Genomic DNA, 20,529 nt, shown 5'->3' with positions numbered 1-20,529 from the left:
GCGTCAATATGCCGCTAATGTACGCCTTCTCTCTCCACAGCTCATTAAGACAGAATCATCATTTGACTTATCAGGGCTATTCTGGTTGCTGAGGCCGGAGGTAGATCTGGGCCTGTGCCCGGAGCTGCATGTGTGGATGGGTGGAGGGAGGCAAGAGGTACGGAAGAAGGGAGAATCTGGTGGATGCATGAAGGAAGGAATGGGGAGATGGCTGAATGGATTTATGGAGCGATAGAGGAATAGAAACAAGGGCTGATGGAGGGATTGGTGGAGAAAGGAGAGGATGAATGGAGGAGAAGGATGACATAAGGAATGGAGGGATGAATAAGTGGAGGAAGCAATGATGGAATAAGGAAGAGCTATTGAGGGATGGGATCTGGAGGGGTGGATTGATGGGCGCTTGTTGGGATTGGAAAAAGGGATAGAGGGATGAAAAGAGTGATAGATATGAGGGGGAAAGGAAGGCTAGAGATGCAGGGATTGATGAATGGATGGAGGTACTGGCCAATGTTTGACAGGAATAGTGATGGATGAATGGAGAGATGGGTGTAAGAGGTGCAGAAGAATGGAGAATCTGGTGGATGCAGGAAAGGCGAATGGATAAATTGGATGGATTTATGGAGGGATAGAGGAATGGACTGACGGAGGGATTGGCAGAAACAGGAGAGCAAGAAGAAGTTATGGAGGAAGCAAGACTTGAATATAGGAGGAATATTAAAGGATGGCATGTGGAGGAATGGAGGGATGGTAAATAGATTTATGGAGGGATAGAAGAATGGCAACATGGATGGATGATTGATTGAGAGATGGGAGGATGCAGGGATTGGTGGAGGTGGGAGAGGAGGAATTGAAGGGATGGAGGATAATGAGATGGGAGAAGGAAGGAGTTTGAGTCATGGAGGAATAGTAAATGGACTGCACTTATAGAGTGCTTTTCTACCTAAGCAGCACAAAGTGCTTCATACATACACACACACACAAAGTTATTCACACACACACACACACACACACACACACACACTCACCTATGTGGGCAGAACTACCATGCAAGGTGCTGGCCTAACTAACTATCAGGAGCCAGGGATTGAACGCTGCGATTAATGGGCAACATGCTCTACCACCTGGGCCACAACCAAAGGAAGGATGGAATATGGAAGGAGTATGACAGAAAAGACGGGATACAAAGGAGTAGAGGAATTGAATTGAAGGGATGAAAGGATGGACAGATGGAAGCTTTTGGGGATTGGATGGATTAGAGGGATGAAGGGACTGGTAGATGTAGGAAAGAAGGAATGGGAGAACTGAGTCATGCAGGGATAGGTGGATTGATGGAAGAGGTACAGAAAGAGGTAGACAGTGGTTGTGAATAGACTAAAGAGTGGATTGATCTATGGACACATGGATGGATGGATGGATGGAAGGAAAGGGAGACAGATGGATGCAAGAATTGAATATGGAAAAAGGAAGGATTGCATATTATGAAGGCCTAAAACGATTAAAGGAAGGGAAGGATGTGCAGCAGGTTAGGGTGATTAAAGATAAGGATGGAAATGTATTGACAGGTGCCAGGAGTGTGATGGGAAGATGGAAGGAGTACTTTGAAGAGTTGATGAATGAGGAAAATGAAAGGGAACGAAGAGTAGAAGAAGTGACTGGTGTGGAGCAGGAAGTAGCAAAGATTAGCAAGATTGAAGTGAGGAGGACGTTGAAGAGGATGAAGAGTGGAAAGGCAGTTGGTCCTGATGACATACCTGTGGAGGTATGGAAGTGTCTAGGAGAAGTGGCAGTAGAGTTTCTGACTAGTTTGTTTAACAAGATCTTGGAGAGTGAGAGGATGCCCGAGGAATGGAGGAGAAGTGTACTGGTGCCAATTTTTAAGAACAAGGGAGATGTGCAGAGCTGTGGCAACTACAGAGGAATAAAGCTGATGAGCCATACAATGAAGTTGTGGGAAAGAGTAGTGAAAGCTAGGCTAAGGGCAGAGGTGAGCATTTGTGAGCAGCAATATGGTTTCATGCCTAGAAAGAGTACAACAGATGCAGTATTTGCTTTAAGGATACTGATGGAGAAGTACAGAGAAGGTCATAGGGAGTTGCATTGTGTCTTCATAGATTTAGAGAAAGCGTATGACAGGGTGCCGAGAGAGGAGCTGTGGTATTGTATGAGAAAGTCTGGAGTGGCAGAGAAGTATGTTAGAGTGGTGCAGGACATGTATGAGAGCTGTAAGACCGTGGTGAGGTGTGCTGTAGGTGTGACAGAGGAGTTTAAGGTGGAGGTGGGTCTGCATCAAGGATCGGCTCTGAGCCCCTTCTTGTTTGCTCTGGTGATGGACAGGCTGACAGATGAGGTTAGACAGGAATCTCCATGGACTATGATGTTTGCGGATGACATTGTGATTTGTAGTGAGAGCAGGGAGCAGGTGGAGGAAAATCTAGAGAGATGGAAGTCTGCTCTGGAAAACAGAGGAATGAAGCTTAGCCGCAGTAAGACAGAATACATGTGCGTCAATGAGAGGGACCCAGGTGGAACGGTGAGGTTACAGGGAGCAGAGGTGAAGAAGGTGCAGGACTTTAAGTACTTAGGGTCAACGGTTCAGAGCAATGGAGACTGTGGAAAACAGGTGAAGAGGCGAGTGCAAGCAGGTTGGAACGGGTGGAGAAAAGTGTCAGGTGTGTTGTGTGATAAAAGAGTATCAGCAAGAATGAAAGGAAAGGTGTTCAAGATGGTGGTGAGACCAGCGATGTTGTACAGCTTAGAGACAGTGGCACTGAAGAAAAGACAAGAGGCAGAGCTGGAGGTAGCAGAGCTTAAGATGTTGAGGTTCTCTTTGGGAGTGACGAAGACGGACAGGATCAGGAATGAGTACATCAGAGGGACAGCTCATGTTAGATGTTTTGGAGATAAAGTCAGAGAGGCCAGATTGAGGTGGTTTGGACATGTGCAGAGGAGAGACTGTGAATATATTGGTAGAAGGATGCTGAGGTTGGAGCTGCCAGGCAGGAGGTTTAGAGGAAGACCAAAGAGGAGATTTATGGATGTAGTGAGAGAGGACATGAAGTTAATTGGTGTGAGTGAAGAGGATGCAGAGGACAGGATTAGATGGAGGCACATGATTCGCTGTGGCGACCCCTGAAAGGGAACAGCCGAAAGGAAAAGAAGAAAGAAAACGATTAAAGGATCACAGGTTATAGGAAAAGGTGAAGGAAATAATTTAATGATGAGGCATAGAAAGATGGGGGAAAGAGGAGTGGAAGATGGGAGACACCGGAATGAAAGGATGGGTGAATTGATATATAGAGGTATAAAAGCACAGACAGAGCACATAGATGAATACATGCAAAGAAGGAAAGAGAAGGAGTCTACAGCCATGCTAGCGGCTCTGTGAGGCTGTACGTTGGCACAGCAGTGCTTTCAGCTATATGCTAAAATCATCAGGCTAACATGCTCACAATGACAATGCTAACATACTGAAGTTTAGCAGGTACAAAGTTTGCCATGTTCACCATCTTAGTTTAACGTGTTAGCATGCTAACATTTTCTAATTAGCACTAAACATAAAGTACAGCTGAGGTGGGAATGTCATTAGTTTTGCAGGAATTTGGCAGTTTCAGTCAGGACACTCACGTCAAGGTTTTAATCATTTATTGCAACAATATTAATTTTAGTTTGGCAGTGTGGATCAGCTCATGTGATGCTCTGGAACAAATCTAAACAACGCTGATACAGACTCTCCCTGAGCTCACAAACACCCATGTACAACTAATGCTAATACAGAGAGAGGCTGGGGAGGTGGAGGGAGGTACATTTGAAGGTACACATGAAGTTTAAAAGGAGGAGTGAATGGATGAGAAGACAAGAGGATGGATGTGTGGAGAAAGATGAAGATAAGGAGACATGGAGGGATGACTGATGTTTCTCTGTTTTTCTGCAACTGTCCAATCATGAAGCTTCATTACAAAGACGTTAATCTACTGAACTGAGGATGAGTCATCAATCTGCATAAGGCACACACACGCACACAAATGCATGTATGAGGATATTTATACCCATACTGTACATCCACCTACAGACATATTGGCACAAACTGTGCACAGACTGTGAGCGAAAACATGCTGCACTGGGATCTCAGCAGACAATCAGAGTGTTTCCTGTAGCTCAGAATGATGTGTTAATAATAATAATAACGGTTCAGGATTGCAGCTCAGCGGCCATGTCGTCGGTCTGCATTGCTACTCAACTTGCACCAAACACACACTATCGGCCTGTGAGAGAAACGAGATGACAAAGACGGATGCTTCAGGCTGCCTTTATTATCTTTCAATATGCAGGCTGTGTAACGCGTCCATCATCTTGTTATGCTGTATCCATGTTTCTGACGGCATGGAATCGGAAGGAGTCAAAATGCTGAGTACACGCCATACTTCATCTTCTGAGGCAGCGCTGCTAGACTGAATGAACTGATAATTTAACTGAATGCTGGATGATTTCACTCAAGCATCCTGATGAAGGTCTTTCACGGCTGAAAAGTCATGTTTTTAATCTTGCTGAGCTAATTAAAGCCCCTACGTGTAGCATTTTGACATCAATACATCTTTAACACATTCATTTTGAGATATTAGGGTGATTACTGTAAACAAATACAATCATTGCCTAGAAAATTGGCAGCTTCTTCCAGTCACAACACTGTATTTTTATATTGTGTGCCAGCGAGTTGAGTTTAGCCTGAAATCTGCTGGCGTGTTTTAGCTTTGCACAAACAATGAAAACAGGGAGAAATAGCTAGCCAGAAAGAAATATATTTTATTTCCCCACATAACCCCTGGTAAAAAAACCCTCAACTTTTCATTTTTAAATTTCTGTACGGATTTCTGTACGGATTAAACAAACAAGATATAACGTGTTAATTAGTGAACTTTAGAGCTGCTGGTATGCGGATTATGTTACCTTTGGAAAAAGCCAAGATAACTGTTTCTCCCTATTTCCAGTCTTTATACTAAGATAAACTAACTGGATGCTGCCTGTTGTGTCATATTTATGGTGCAGACATGAGAATGGTATCAATCTTCTAATCTAACTCTCCGTAAGAAGATATTTAAGCATATTTCCCAAAATAACAAACTCTTCCTTTAAGAAGGACAAAATAAAATGTACCAATACAAATCAATTCACTATTAGATTCCATAGGACGGTGTAGTCCCTCATTCGTCCAGGAGTGTTCTATCGTAGAAAAGGTTTCAGTCGTAGTCATCTGGACACTGTTTTCAGAATCAAGACGTCTTGATTCTGAAAACAGTGTCCAGATGACTACAACTGAAACCTTTTCTATGATATTAGATTCCATATTTGATGTAATCTGTATCTCAGCTCTCTCGGCTGTTTGGGAAAGCCTACAAACCCCAGACAGCCTGCCACTGGATGCACTAGAGATGCTCCTAATCGGCCCATATGCTGCATTTCGCATGGGACAGTTTCCCATATTAACAAGAAACTCGTTCCTCTTGCTATTCCTGCCCGATTCTCTGGTGGTTCCCCCTCCATGGCCTCTTGTTTCTCTCTGAATTTATCCCTTTATCCTTTCCCAGCCTCTGTCTTATTTCTTTATCCCTAATTCGCTCTCTGAAACCCACAATCTCTCACATATCTTTCTACTTCTCTACTCATCCCTCTATTTTCCTGTCTTTCGTTGCATCTTCTCTCTGGCTGTATTTCCTAGCAGTGTTGGGTGATATGGCTGAAAATGTAACGATTTTCATAACACATGATATTGATATTTATTTTGGTCATACGCCATACTACAAAAGACATGTATATTGTATTGTAGGAAAAAATAGAAATAGAACATGCAATTCTCTATCTGTTATTTAACTCTGGGGGCCTTCTCTCCCCATGTTTGCTGTCATCTCTTTGCTGTAAACTATTAATAACAGGTGTAAAATGCCCAAAAATACTTTACAACTACCTCTCGCAATGATTGGCCAAATTGAATGTTTTCTGTCCTAAAGTTTGAGGGCCCTGTGGCCATCTTCAGCAACAAATTTACTTTTTTAGATTATATTGTTTAAATAAACCTAATTATCCCAGGATATGTAAAACACAATGCATTATTACATTTCTGCATAAAACAATACAATACCCTGAAATTGTCCTGCCCTGTCCAGTTCTGTTTTAGAGCAATTTATTGCCCTCAGATATCAAAAACAATTACATCCAAGACTCTTTATATTCTGGTTGTGGCCCTTCTAGCCAATGTTAGCTATTACTAGGGCTGCAACTAGCAATTACTTCTTGATTAATCAATTAGCTGTTTGGTCTACAAACTGTCAGAAAACAGCAAAAAATGCCCATCACATTGTTCCACAGATGTCTTCAAATGTCTTGTTGTGTTTGATTAACAGTCTAAAACCCACAGATATTCTGTTTACAATGATATAAAACAGAGAAAAGCAAGCACATTTTTGCTTGAAAAATCACTCAAATAATTAATCGATTGACAGAAAATTAATTAGCAGCTGTTTTGACAATCGACTAAGTGATTAATTGAATAATCATTTCAGCTATTACTTATCTTCTACCTCCTATTCTCTGTAGTGTATATTTGTGTGTGTCTATTTTTGGAAAGAGACTTCCTTGACATACAGATACATAATTAACCGATTAACTGAAAGAAACCGAATTTGTCTCTTCAACTTGATTGGTTTTCTGGGGTGCAATTTGACCAAGGCTTGTAGAAAGCAGAGTAATTCATCTCTACATTTTAAGGAAACATTTGTGAGCTGATTATGTTTTGTCATGGAGTAAAAACAAATTGAGGTGAATATCACAATAGCACACATTTCTAGACATCACCACCACCTCTTGTCTCCTTTTATACATCTCTTTCTGTCTTCCACAAGCATTACTCTCCACTTCTCTCTTCTCTATGCCTCCATTTTTTCTCTGCTGTTTTTATGCATCTCTCACTCCCTGCTTCTCTGTCTTTCTCTCTCCTCCTCTCCCTGATTCGTCCAGTCCAGATGTCACGCTGTGCTGTGCAGATCAAGTGGAGACGAGCTCCCTCTGCTTGTTAACAGTCTGTTTATTCTGCAGCCATATCGGCATCACTGCCGTGTCAGCAGCAGGCAATTACAGAGCAGATTACCAACCCTGATAATGTCATCAGACCAGGCCTTACACACACACACACACACACACACACACACACTGAACACAAACATATACACTCAAACAAATAAAGACACAGTTCACAAGTTCACTGCTTACTCACCAACATGTACAGTGTGTTCACACACTTACTCACACTCATATACACTATTAGCAGTGGTGGAAAGAACTGTGTACTACTCTATTTCAAAAAGCAAATACTTTATCCTCCACGGACTATTAGCATCATTATACTTGTGAGGACGTTCACTAACTGTCATCCAATCTCTAACCCTTTATCAAAAAAACCCAAGCTATTTACGCTGTGCTGGACTTGTGCTGAGTTCACCAGGGAGGGAAGTGTCTCTCGGCTGCTCAGTGTGATGTATTGTGGCCACTGTGCTGACATCATCGATGTAACCCTGAGCACTGATTAACAGCCCTGCCTGGCCGAGGGTGCACAGACAGAGCCACGGCCACCTCCGAGTCGTCTCATCGGCTTTTCACAGAGGCGAGGCCCCAAGGATCCTTCTGAAGCCCTCAATATCCACTTATCATATGCAACATTAATAACTTCAGAATTATCATCCATTTTCCACAGAGGACTGCAGTGGAAGTAACTTTTTTTTGTTAATACTTTCATGTCTTACCCTCTGGGTATGAGACAGCCTGCGTATGAATATTTTATCATGTGTATTTAAAGAATTTTGTTCCTAAATGGGACATCCTCCAGAATGGCTGTTACCAGAAAAATTAAAACAAATGATTAAGCAATGTAAGTCTTTTGTTGACACAATAACCACTTTCAAGACTTAACCATCTACTGTTTATTCTAGAAATATAGAACGATGACCTTCATGTGACTGTTCTCTATATAGGATATATAAATAGGGAAATAAACTCATTCATTCATCCTTTTACACAGTTATTCCCATCACATGGATGGATTATGAGACAACGGGCCCCTGGCCACAGACATATAAAAGCCCCCCACCCCTCCTACATACATGTAGAAGCAAGACACCCATACTAAAAGAGCCGCAAAACATCTCGTTTTGCTTCCTGTCACATCAGATCCACACTGACGCATATCTGCGCAGATATTATACAAAATATTACAGCCCACTGTACAAAATATTACAGGAAATCATCAAAGAAAGCCTGATATGCAGGTTCTATTTTCAGAGCTACTCTGCTGTTCTCACTTATTTCTTTACTAATGTTACTATGTTTTAAAGAAATGTGGACCTATGTAGATAAAAACGGCTTATTCTAAGGTAATGAAAACACAATGATTCATAGTGCCACTAGAGGTCTAAAACGCAACAGGGAACCTTTAACATTTTCATTAAACCAAACCCCATTTTGGTCGCCATTTTATTTGTAAGGGTTTGGGTTAGGTTTAATGTATTTACATTCAGTAATTACCTCTCTATATACCCTAGTAGTTTTCATTGTCAATGGCAGAGCCCGCCACTCTGATGCTCTGATTCAAATTGCATTCACGCTCAAAGGATTCACAGGAAATTACGCATGCATGTAATCCAGCGGAATTTGATTGACAAATGTGATCAGGACATCACTACTTTTAACTGAGCTCTGTGACTTTACAACAAGAAATGTTAACAGTCACTCCAAACTGAGGCTCTAGCCTGGGCCCGGTAAGCCCATTCAGTAATTCATCCATGGCTGTTTACAGCAACATAGACACAACCACACACATTCACCCCTCTGAGGAAACTGCTGAACCACACAGAAAATAAACTATTCTGGTCAAAATAAATCAAATCATCACAGGGAGCTGAAAGAGATGGGAGGAAAGATGCAAAGCACCTGACTTGGACAACCACCTTAGAGCGCTAGGTGTGTCAGTGTGGAGCGAAGTTGTTCTCGGGAGGGTTTGAGAAGGTCATCACTGACATCAACATTAATGAGAGCCCACATAGAAGGTTAGTGTCCCTGCTGGCCCTCACCTGTGCATTAAGACAGGCTTGACATGGTGGTGTGCCACCGGCATGGCAGGTAGCAGTGCGGCTCATCCATATCTCCGTGCTGAGAACAGCCCCCACACACCTCTCAGGAACAATTACTGCTCTTCCAGCTCCTCATCACAGATGGTGAGGGCTTTCAGAGTGACTCCCCCCCCCCCCATCTGTGGCTCATTGTCTCCTTGGTTGACTGTGTCTGTCTCTCTCCACCTCTGTCTTTTTTTATGCTCAGACTATTTCTGTCGCTCCCTCTGTCTCTACAGCCATCCTCCACGTTCCCTGTCTGCCTCTCCCAGGTCGGAATTCAACAGTTCAATTTAAATCCATTACACCTAAGCCCCTGACAGAGTGTGGCATCCATGGTAACGGTTACTAGACAACAATCTCGCTGTGACTGCTTCCACGGCGAGGCCACCGGCAGCCGGGAGACGCACTGAAGGCATGTGTGGCGTTTTGACGTAAATGCTTGTGTCATTTGCTAAGTGACGGGTCCCGTCCTTCAACTGCAACCTCAATCTGGGAGTAGAAGAGATCACAACATAAATCACATAAGGCTGACGGAATGAAATGTATTTGTTTAAAAGCAGCATCATGGCGATTCGGAGCAGAGGGATGTATCTAATTTGATACCAATACGCCAACCTTCTATTGCCATTCCCTGTGCACGGCTGCCCCTCTAACCCTCCTATCAGTTGAAAACACGAGCATGATGCTGAGGAAATGTGGATAAGAATGCAGCAGCAGCAGCAGCAGCAACAACAGAGATGGCTGAAGTAGCCCTACTTCATGGCTCTGTCCTTGAAGAAAGAGTAAAGACACAGTAAATCTCCAACACGCCACCTCACATCCTACACTAACTACTGTACAACAGCACAGTAATCACAGCAGGGAAAGTCAGCTCTGACCTCCACACTTGCTGTAAGTATACACTGCAGTTCCATTATTGTCTTGATTCATGGAAAGTTGGGCAAACAATGTACATAAAGATAAAGATGAACAACAAAAATATGCAAGGTTATAATCACAATCAGGGATGATTAAAGGGACTGTTCATGCAGTGCTTCCCACAATAACACTGCATCACTGAATTACCATTTAATTGCATGTTGATACAATCAATGCTGCTTTGACAGTTAGCTCGGCGCTAGTAAAAGGATAAAAGCATCCTGTATTTGTTCTCTGTAATGGAATGACACTGCAAAACAAGACATCTGCCTTTTAAAATAAGTGACAAGTATTCTTGTAAAATGATTGCTGCCATTAAAGCAACACACATAATGGAATACTGTTGAGGTTAAAAGCTATCTGAAAACCATTTTTGTAATGTTAAAGTTAAAAGATTTTCATGAAATCAAAGTCCATTTGATACTATTTTTAAGGCTATTTTTTCTGCAATAGCAATTTAATGTTTATACATTCTGTAATTACCTCTCAGTGGCACAGTCCACTATTCCTGTGCTGGATTTAAATGGCCTTCACAGGAATTTACAGGAAATGAGGCATACATGTAATCCAGCATAACTTTATCTCATTGATAACAGCCTCCCTGTTTAATGTTCACTCTCTTTATACCATATCAGAGCTGTATTAGGTTATTGCTAATGCTAATAACATCCTACTGCTGCTGCTTTACATTAAAAGCATACAACTGGCGAAAAACGGGGGGCCTTTTATTGTGAAGAAAACAATGGTATTTTTGGGTAATTTTTTCGTGATCAGATCAGTTTTGAATATTGCAGGGAGTAATGAAACACAATGGAGCAGCAATAGTGAGCTGTTAGATGAAGAGCTGCCGGTTGCACACCTTCAACTCCTCAGCCAGATAACCAACTTTACTGTGTCCTGCTGTTGTGTGGAAAAACTACGCACGCTGTGCGCAGCATGAAATTAGATCACGGTTGCTCATGGATGACGCAAAAGGGCAGATTATTGACTTATTAAAATGTATTGCGTTTGTTTGGCTGCACTGTAAACAGAGAGCAGTAGCTGCTCAAGAGTGTTTAGAATTGTGGGACCAGTACTGAACTTTCTGTTGCCAAATCAACCAGGACTGAAATCTTAAGGATTTTAACTTTAATAACTTCAGTTTCCAACTTTTAAATGACTATTTTTCAATCAAAGATAGTCCAGTAATGTAGAAAGTGCATTAACTCTTCATGACCTTCATTATCATGTCACACCCTGCCTCTGACATTCCTCCTTGTGACCCCTGAAAGAAGTGGAGCTTTAATCGGGGTCTGTGAATGCATGAATAGCGCTGGGCTCCCATTCGAATTAAATCTATTCATCCGTGCCAGTGTGATTTCTCCGTGGTACTGAGGCAACCGAAGGCCCTCTGAGTCGTGACATTTGTGCCATGGCTGGTGGAGCAGGCAGGGAGGTGAACACCCATCTGCCTATATCCCTGACCACCAATTCCAAATCCAGTGCAATACGTAGGCTTTGACTGGACTGAGAAAGATAAGAAGTAAAAGAAAAGCATACAGTGTTTGCTGCAAGGTCTTTCTGCAGATATTGACACATGTTCCTTATTAGAAGAGTAAAAAGAGGAACACACACCTCTAGAACACATGAGCAAACAGAGACACATACCCAAACAAATCTGCATCCATATCTCAGACTCACTGACTGAATCCTGCAGGTCACCTGTGACACACAGTCCTTGGGGCGTATTTTACGATTACATAATAATCTTTACTTAAATCCATTTCTTGCATGGGGAATAGTATAAGTGTCACACCATTCTAATTTCATAAATCTCTTGATATATTAAGGTAATCCCTCTCAGATTTCAGTATTAATTGTGTCATCTGTATTCAAAGAGAGCCTTGTGCACTTTGAAAATAAGCCGTGAACGAACCCTCAGACTTTGCTGACAACAGAGAAGGGATTTAACAGACTTTAGACTGGCAGCAAACTGCTAACCCCCCCCACCAGGACTGACGCAAGTTCATGATGCAGGTGTGCAACACAGATCCCCAGCAATTAAGACGAGAAAATAATGCATCAGTGATGTTCTCAGAGCTTGATCTCATTGCTCAAGGTAGTGATTTAGAGAAAGACTTAGGCAATACAACACAATACTCAAAGCACTGACTTTTATTTCCATCATAGCTAATTGACTCCATTTTAAGAGCCATTTCTGCACTGCACTCAAGTGTATTGTGTTAGTATGTAGTCTGTATCAATGGATTGTGGTGCTGATGTTTTGCATTAAAAAAACAAAAAACAAACCAACTCTAGAGTAAGCAGCAACTAAAGGCTTCATTCACACCACAGACATTTATGTGTAATTTTAAATTGTGGCTCATAATCATTGAATTGACGGACTGCTCATGTTAATTCATATGTGAAGTCAAATCTGACACCAATTTGAACCAAGATAATGATCAAAAGACACATACACAGAGACAGTAAAGACACATACATTTTTCTACTTGCAGCCGCATCTAATTTGTTTTAAACTTAAGTTTATGCTATGTGCTTCTGTTTTGACTGAATTAAAATGTCTGTCCAAAATACTGATCAAGTGTGTGTTACAGTTGTCAAGCAGGGGAAGCAGGAAAACAGTTTTAGGACCCAAAATGCAGACACTGAGGCCGAGCAGGTGCAGTTCAATGATTTAATAAAGTAGAAACACCGCTGTCATGCAGGCAGTGGTCGAAATAAGGGGAACAGTCCAAACAAAGGCAAACACATCCGACAGGTAGCAAGCTAAGTCCAAATCCAAAGTCCAGGCAAGGTTCAGGAGAAACAGAAGATGACTCCAACAGGCTACTCAGGAATAAAGGTAGGGATGCTTGACATGAAAACGATGACAATCTGACAAAGAGACAAGGGAAGCACACAAACTAAACACACTCAGACAGTGTGTTAAATCACTTTTGTTTTGGTACATTGTTTTGTTCTCCCTGCTAATGCCAGCTCAGCCAAGCTGTCGAATGTGGCAATATTATGACTTTAAGCAGTATAGTTTGACCTTTTTGGGAAATATGCTTATTTGCTTTCTTGCCTAGAGTTAGATAAAGAGATCGATACTGCGCATATGTCTGTGCGCTAAATATGAAGTTACCACTAACAGCTGGTTAACTTAGCTTAGCACAAAGACTGGAAACAGGCAATCAGTGAAGACTCCAGGAAGTGACTGCTCCTGGCTAAGAAACAGTCCCACACATAACCCCCTGTAAAACCACAACTTGACTTTTTACACTTCGGTTTTTCTACGGATTAAAGAAACAAGATATAATGAGATCAAGAACTTAACTAGAACTAGAGGTGCTGGTAGGTGGATTTTGCAGGCTAGCTGTTTATCCCTGTTTCCAGTCTTTCTGCCAAGCTAACCGGCTTGATATTAGAGTGGCATTGATCTTCTCAACAAAACTTCCGTAAAAAGTAATGTATACTTCCCAAAAAACTCACAAAATCTCAAAAACTCAAGATCAAACTATTCTTTTAAGTTGGTAAGTTCCTGTTTATAAGCATTTGAGAAAAAAGATGCAGCGATGCAACAAAGAAATCTTGAATTTTGTGTCTCTTTCCTCTTTCCTACTTAAATATTTGTGTTCAAGAAGGTCACGTGCTTTAGGATCTGATTTAGTGCTACACGAGGACCATATTAAACTGAAAACATGACACCCTGCAGAAGAATGTTATATATGTGTCATGTGAGGGAAAAATTCAATTGGATACTTTCACTTGCAGTGTTTATATTGCTTAACTTTCCAGATGTCTTCTGAAGTCTTCAATGTCAATCCACTGTGACCATCCATCCAACATCCTTTTTTCTGCTCTTCCTAAACTGAGCTGTGGTTACAAAACAGACTGAGGTCTCAGGGTCACGTCTGCCAACAGGTGGTGAGGTTACTGCTCCTGCGGGGAACGACAGCTGTTCCCCATTGCTCACTCACCAAGGTTTCATTTCTTCTGCTGTCAGTTGCTGAAACAAGGGCAAAGCTCGACGAGCCTCTGGAAAACTGATGGTAAAAGCACCAGGAGACAGCTGAAACGGCAGGTATTAGCAGATTAGTGGCTCCAGTGTGTCATTAGCTAAGGTAATAATGAATTGCTTTGTGGGAGGTTCTATTGTGTAATGATGCATATGATGGCATAAGCCCTCATTAAACTACATATTAGGCCTATACTGAACACAGTTTAATTGAGACCCACGTAAAATGTGCCATTTGATCAGCAAATTACATTTAATCCACAGATCTTCAGATTATCACTTACTGTATGTCCTTGTAGAAATTGCAGCACCATCTTTTGTGCATGTCTGTTCAAATGTAAGAAATACTCAATCTACACAGGACACAGGGTAACAGATGTGTCCTTACATGCTGGGATTGCTGTGGGAGGTTCTACTGTACAATCAAGTAAATGGTAGTGTAATCCACCCCACACACACCTTTACAGTACAAAGGATGTTACAGTAGAGGTCTCATAAACAGGAGGGAGCATAGAGGTGATCTACAGCAGACATTGTCCTCCAGACAAACTGACTGAGGTCAAAATGATGCTGAACAAACTAATCCAGTGTCTGTTGTGTTGTGCTACTTCACCTCCTCAACATTTCTACACTGTAAAATGTTTTAAGATGACACAACATGTAAGTTTAGAAGATGTAAGTCTGTGAGTTGTGAGTTCAATGAACTAAAGTTGAATAATTAGTTCAAGGCTGCCTAACGAGTTGTGAAACATTGTGTTAACATTGTTTTCATTATTATAAAAGAAACAACCATGACGTAGCATGTATTAAGTGGCAAGTTTCAATCATGTCTGTTTTCTTCAAACTACAAAAAAGAGGTGTCTCTGGAGAGCGTTAACTCTCAAACTATGCATGCTGGGAAGCATGCTAATATGCTGGTCATGTTTCTTTATAAACTTAATTTGATCAGTTGATTAAACTCAGCAGTACATTCATTCAACTCAAATGACTTCAAGTCAGAACAACTTTTGATTAAGTTCTGAAGTGATCTGATAATAAAAAATAGAAATTTTAAATTTAATTTACTTGAAATTATTAAAAACGTACATATTAAAGTTAATGACAAAAGATTAGTTGATTCCACTAAATTCCTATATGATGTTTTTTATGTTGATACTTCTGGTGCACATACAGTATACACAACCTCCTTCTTAGATTACAGTGAGATTGCTAAAACCATCAGCAGCTTCACTATGACCTACTGGCACATCCACTGGGAGATCCCCAGTGCCATCTGTAATGGCTGGTGGGGCTGGTGATAAGGAAATGGAGTCTTTATCTCAGCCCAATTAGGCAGTTAATTGATTCAATACCAGTCATTTAGAGTTCCTCCAGGCCCAGGATTGAGCACTTCAGCCCTTTGAACAGATGTGAGATCCCCAGAGGGGAGCAACCAGGAAGCGACTGTGTTCGACCCCACAAAGCCTGTAGATAATAATCTGGATGGAAAGAATCTTAATGAGTTAATAAATTACATTTCGGGTATAAATCTACTAGAAATGTTAAATTCACTGATAGTGAGGGTTTTGTTACCTGATCACAGTTCATTTACTAAACAAACCTATAGGGGTGGGCAATATGATGATATATACCATGAGGTGACAGAAATTTGTTCAGCTGTGTATATTTATGTAGCTATCATTGTCAGAGCTGAAACTAATGGTTATTTTCTAAATCAATCGATTAATTGCTAAGTCTATAAAACGTCTAAAAATAGTGAAAAATTATCATCACCGCTTCTAAGAGAGCAAGATGATGGTCCTAAACCCCAAAGAGAATTCAGTTTATAATGATATAAAGCGGATAAAGGCAACAAATCACACAGCAAGTTTTTGCTTAAAAAATTACTAAAGCAATTAACTGATTATCGAAGTAGTTGCTGTCTCATTTTCTATCGATGAACTGATTGATTAATCGACTAATCGTTGCAGCTCTAATCATTTTATTTATATAAATATTAGGCCAATTTTGCAAACCAATCAGCAATATTACAGCAATATTGGATTCGCAGGATTTTTGTGTCAATGTGATGATGTTCCTTATTGATATTTAAATGGTTCCACTTTATTTTACATGCTCTGTAATTTTCTAACAATTCCCTCAGAAGTTCCTTGGAAAAAGAAATACGTATTTTGCTTCTACTTATATGGAAAATAAAGACAAAATTCTGAGGCAGTAAATTTAGTTACTTCTACTAAATATGCTATAATGCAACCGCAAGGGGGCACAAGCCAGTGTCTTCTTGTGCCAGTCCCAAGTCTGGATAAATGCAGAGGGTTGTGTCAGGAAGGGCATCCGACGTAAAACACATGCCAAATTAAAAATGCGAATCGTGAAAATGACTTCCTACTAAATATGCTATAATTATAAGCAGCTGAAGAATTCCCTTAAAAGAACTGTCAAACTGTATGCTTGCCTGCAGACAAATTTTACATTTTTGCATGTTCATCTGATCTGCTGTGCACTCACTCAAGTACTTTCTTCGTTTTTTGCTAGCAATTAATTTAAGTTAATTAACTGAAAGTGTACCAATTGAACACTGTCTCATTTTTTTCCCTATAATTAATACCAAATTACAGATTACCAAATGTTAAATCTTTTCCAGGGACCTTCCCAAGAATTTAAAGTAACATATCAGCTCCTTGGAAATTATTAGGAAACTACGGGATCTGAAAAGTGTTACTAAATTCACTACTGTATATTATGATGTAAATCAACAGTGCTGGAAAATAACTAAGTACATTTACTCAAGGACAAGGTTGATTTATTTATAATTTTACAACACAGGGGTGTAAAACGAGATTTAGTTACAGTTCCCTTTTTTGCTACTCACAAAAACAAAAAAAACAAACGTTATATACAAAAATGTTATACAGTAGATCGGTCAATAAATAATAATTCATAGAAATAAAACTATTTTACATGGGGGAATGCTGGGGATGAATATAGCAGTCTCACAGCCTGAGGGCAGAAGCTGCTCAGAAGTCTGGTGGTACGACAGTGGATACTTCTGTATCTCTTGCCTGATGGCTCTGCACAGGCACCTCACCGATATTAAACAGGAGTACAGTGTTTAGGTATTCCCATCTTACGAGAATCTTATCCCGGATCCCTGACACAAAAAAAGCAGTCATGCAAATTATATTTCAATTTTGTCTTTATCAAAGAAGACCAATATCAGCAGAAATATTGTTTTAATGCCAGATGTGTATTTATATTTTTTTCCAAATCACTATGTTAAAAAAATTCTATAAAACCAACTAATCAATTTTAAAAAGCTTATCGCACATTTTAGGTAATTGCAATGGGGTACTGAAGCTTTATTTGCGATCATAGGAGTAGTACTATTTACATTGGTGGATGTGGCCTTTTATTTCCCACGGTGCTTATCCTACACCGCCTCTAGCTTTCCATTTCACTGTTCTGAGGAAGTAAATAGCACTTTTGATGAGACAGAGACAATGCTGAAAGGAAGAGATTCATTTGAGGTTAAACTCGGGTTGACTGCTAACAAAGGGATGATAAGCTTGACTTTAAAAGCAAATACAAAGGGCAGGTTCATGAAACTCACTCAGTCATCGAGATTTATGCAGCCCGTGACCCCGGCAAAAGGGAATGTAATGAGCTCTAAGTTCAGGCGTGGTATGCTTCTGGTTCTATCATGTTGGAGAAGGCAGACATTTTTCATAAGCTGATGAGTTGGAGGAGACTCACATGAAACCATAAATGGTTACTTCAGGCTTCATATGGTTGTGATTGTAAATCAAACCTCAGGATGTATGCTTCTTTAAAATGTAATCAGTATTGTGGGGTTACATGTAAAGCCATCCTCTTCTACACATAAATGACTCACTGCACGCAGTGAGTACTGACAACGCCAGTGTTAAGGCCCTGTAGTTGGTTCCCCAGGGGGTTTCTCCTGAATTGGTGTCACTTTATAGGATTTTACAGCTATAAATTGATTTAATTGACAGGGTCACTGCCAAAGATTTATTGAAATCAAGTTTGCTTCCATTGCTGAAATACAACTAATACCACCACATCTACTATTACTACTGCTTTTACTACTACTTCTACCTCTACTGTCACTGGTATTGCTACTACGTAGCCTATGTGCTACTACGACCACCACAGCTACAAATGTGACTTCTACTAATGCTGCAACTCCCACTTTTGCTGCTATGGACACTACTGCTAATACCACTTTTTCTCCTACTGCACAATAACTACTTTTACTACTACTACTACTGCTGCTCCATACCAACAACAACAGCAGCAGCTACTTCTACTACTGTTAGTATAAGTTTTTGCTGTTGCTAGTTAGCTCACAAAAGCTAGCTTGAACTTCACAGCCACCGTTTTCGCCAGTGGTGGAATATAACTAAGTACATTTACTCAAGTACTGTACCTAAGAGTATTGATTGAGTATTTCCATTTTATGCTACTTTATACTTCTGCTCCAGTACATTTCAGAGGCAAATATTGTACTTTTTTCTCCACTGCATTTATTTGATAACTTAAGTTACTAGTTGTGTTGCAGGTTTAAATTGTTAATACGAATATTATGATATATTATTATAGGTTAAGCTACCCAGCAGTATATAAAGTAACATTATTAAGTGATGTACGCATTAATGCATCAATAACTATAATCCGGTAATATATGATTCTGAAATGGGCTATTCTGCATAATATACACTTTCACTTTTTGTGTATATTTTCATGCTAATGCTTTTGTATTTGACTTAGAAGAAGTAAGATTTTGAATACAGGACTTTTACTTGTAACAGAGTATTTCTACACTGCAGTATTGCTACTTTTACTTAAGTAAAAGATCTGAATACTTCCTCCACCACTGGCTACTGCTTATTAGTCTGGAAACAATTTACTGAGAGTAGATTGAGGCAGACATCTGGAAGCTGGACCAATTACTGAACTATGGCTGTTAGTGTAGATGATGATGACAATGAGCAGCTCTGTATTTTAAAATTTTAGGTGAGTGCTGAATTGCAGTTGTGGCTCTGATTAAAGGCCAATCTAATTCCCTGCAAAGTAATTTTGGTTTACGCCCATTTACGATCAAACCTAGTCAAACATCTATTGAATACCTATTTTTACTCTACATGAGGGTGCTCTGTAATGAAGGCATCATCTAAATCATTTCACTTTCTTAGGCTGTATTCACACCAATTCAGGCGTTGTGGCGAAAATGCCAGTCGCCCCATTACTTTGAATGGGGGTAGTGCGTTTAGGCTGCAACAGTGGAGACCACAGGGGATGCTGGAAAAAAACGCAGCAGCCCTGCGGCAAAAAGTTGAAGCAGAATCAACTTTTGGAGAAATGCAACCTGACGTCACGCTGCGGTGGCCAATCACGTAAGCTGTCAAACTGCTCCATAGTCAGCCTGAAATATTGCTGAAACCGGGTGTGGTGGAGTTCATATACCAAACAATGATACTCTCCCAGTTCTGTTCTCGTTTGGTTTATTTTATGTACCCAGCTTCGACATCTGTGTCTGGCTTGCAGTCTATGCTGCAAAATAATGATACCAAGAAGCTTCCTTTGGTTTGTGTGCATTTGTTTGAGAGAGAGAGAGAGAGAGCAGCAGTGGTCGAGCGAGCTAGAGAGTGAATGAAGAGAGGGAGCGGTGGGAGCGAGACAGCCGGTCAATCAGAGAAATAAAAAGTTATTTTCTGATTGTTTCACAGCAGTTACATTCTAAAGCACAAATAAACACCCGCACAACCCTGCACTAATCGCCGCAATGCATGATTTGGTGTGAATACAGCCTTAGAGTGTGTTTTCAGTCATGTCTAATTTAAACTTCATCTGTCCCGGAGTTCAGAGTTGCTTTGGCTTAGCACCCCTCCACATTATGACTCACAGCTCATTTGGAGATAATGAATGTGTGTGTGCATCTGTGTGTGTGTGTGTGAGATGAAGAGAACTGGGAGAAGGACCCGGCCAAGCTCAAACAACAGCATGTGAAGTGCCCTTAGATGCCATGAGAGCTCACTCGGAGTGAGGCGGCTGACGGGTGGCACATTTCCCCACGCTAGGCATGATTTGAATGGAAAGTGGCAGGGTGGGAGATGGATTACCGCAGGGGGAGAGGGGCATTAATCCCACAGCCATGCACGCACATATGCACAAACACACTGACACATGCAGACACACGCACATGATAATATAATAGTTCCATCACATACACACAAACACACTCACACTGGTGCACAGAATACTCACTTTACTGTTTTTTCTCATTCAGTTTTATGCACACATGGAAGAAACACACTAAAGTGCACGAGCCCACACAACACAATGTTAACACACCAACGTACATGAATGATGACACTGCCAAGGACTGCTTTGTAGCACACTTTTTGCAGTGTCATTTGAAGGTTCTACACTTGCAAG

The 20,529-nt window shown here is 40.8% G+C and overlaps 1 protein-coding gene across 5 annotated transcripts in view; it reads right to left on the bottom strand.

Annotated features, from left to right (window-relative positions):
- slc8a3 (solute carrier family 8 member 3) overlaps positions 1-20,529 on the bottom strand; it is a 115,716-nt gene that overhangs the window by 15,283 nt on the left and 79,904 nt on the right. The window lies entirely within an intron of this gene.

The sequence above is a fragment of the Siniperca chuatsi genome, linkage group LG15 (genome assembly GCF_020085105.1).
Source record: "Siniperca chuatsi isolate FFG_IHB_CAS linkage group LG15, ASM2008510v1, whole genome shotgun sequence".
NCBI classification, from domain to species: domain Eukaryota; kingdom Metazoa; phylum Chordata; class Actinopteri; order Centrarchiformes; family Sinipercidae; genus Siniperca; species Siniperca chuatsi.
This window is presented reverse-complemented; position numbering and strand designations above follow the sequence as displayed.